Source organism: Sesamum indicum, linkage group LG13 (assembly GCF_000512975.1).
Source record: "Sesamum indicum cultivar Zhongzhi No. 13 linkage group LG13, S_indicum_v1.0, whole genome shotgun sequence".
NCBI classification, from domain to species: Eukaryota; Viridiplantae; Streptophyta; class Magnoliopsida; order Lamiales; family Pedaliaceae; genus Sesamum; species Sesamum indicum.
This window is the reverse complement of record NC_026157.1, coordinates 1,510,711-1,512,111: the sequence shown is the minus strand read 5'-3', so window position 1 is coordinate 1,512,111 and position 1,401 is coordinate 1,510,711.

Sequence of the window (1,401 nt, the reverse complement as noted above, 5' to 3'; positions counted from 1 at the left end):
ATTCTGAGAACGTTAAAAATCTAGCTGTTTTGCACGGTTTTATTAAAGCAAGTTTGTTTTCCCTTTTATACTAAGTTGTAGTTATTATTACGCTTAGAAAGTTTACAACAGAAATACTTAGGTTTATACCAACGTTTGGGTCATGTTTCGTTGAATCTTGAGAACGTTCAAAATTTAGCTATTTTGCACATTTTTATTAAAGCAAGTTTGTTTCCCTTTTACACTAACTTGTAGTTATTATTACGTTTAGGAAATTTACCACACAAATGCTTGGGTCTGCACAAACGTTTGGGTCAGGTTTCGTGGAATTTTGAGAACGTTCAAAATTTAGCTGTTTTGCACAGTTTTATTAAAGCAAGTTTGTTTTCCATTTATTCTATCTAGTAGTTATTATTAAGCTTAGCAAATTTACCACACAAATGCAAGGGTCTAGACCTACATTTTGGTCAAATTTCGTGGAATTCTGAGAAAACGTTCAAAATTTAGCTGGTTTGCACGATTTTATTAAAGCAAGTTTGTTTTCCCTTTTATACTAAGTTGTAGTTATTATTACGCTTAGAAAGTTTACAACAGAAATACTTAGGTTTATACCAACGTTTGGGTCATGTTTCGTTGAATCTTGAGAACGTTCAAAATTTAGCTATTTTGCACATTTTTATTAAAGCAAGTTTGTTTCCCTTTTACACTAACTTGTAGTTATTATTACGCTTTAGCAAATTTACTACACAAATGCTTGGGTCTAGACCAACGTTTGAGTCAACTTTCTGTTTTATATCAACTCGTAGTTATTATTATGATTAACAAATTTACCACAGAAATGCATCGGTCAGGTTTAGCAAATTATGCTTAAAACAACTTTTAAGTCAAGTTTCGTGCAATTCTGAGAACGTTCAAAATTTAGCTGTTCTACGCGGTTTTATTAAAGCATGTTTGTTTCCCATTTATACTAACAACAAAAAAAATAAACTTGCTTTAATAAACTCGTGCAAAACAGCTAAATTTTGAACATTCTGAGAATTCCACGAAAGTTGACCCAAATGTACCCATGCATTTGTATGGTAAATTTACAAATTGTGAGTTTCAGTTATTCAAATAGTTTATTAACATTGCGTCTCTAATTGCATTATTTATAAAGCAATTATCCATAATTGGTAATCAAGAAATTATACTAATGTACCCACTATATCTTTCACAATACTCATATGGCAACATCAACTAGTAACCTTTTTTTTTAAAAAAAAAAAAAGTTTAGTGTCTATCTGTACTATAAATAATGTGAAAGCACTCTTTTGGTGTCTCACTTAATTTGTACTTTAAATTAAAGGAAAGCGTCTCTTTAGTATCTTCCTTATTTTTGGTCTTTTGTTTTTGTTTTTTCTTTTCTTTTGAACAACCTAACTT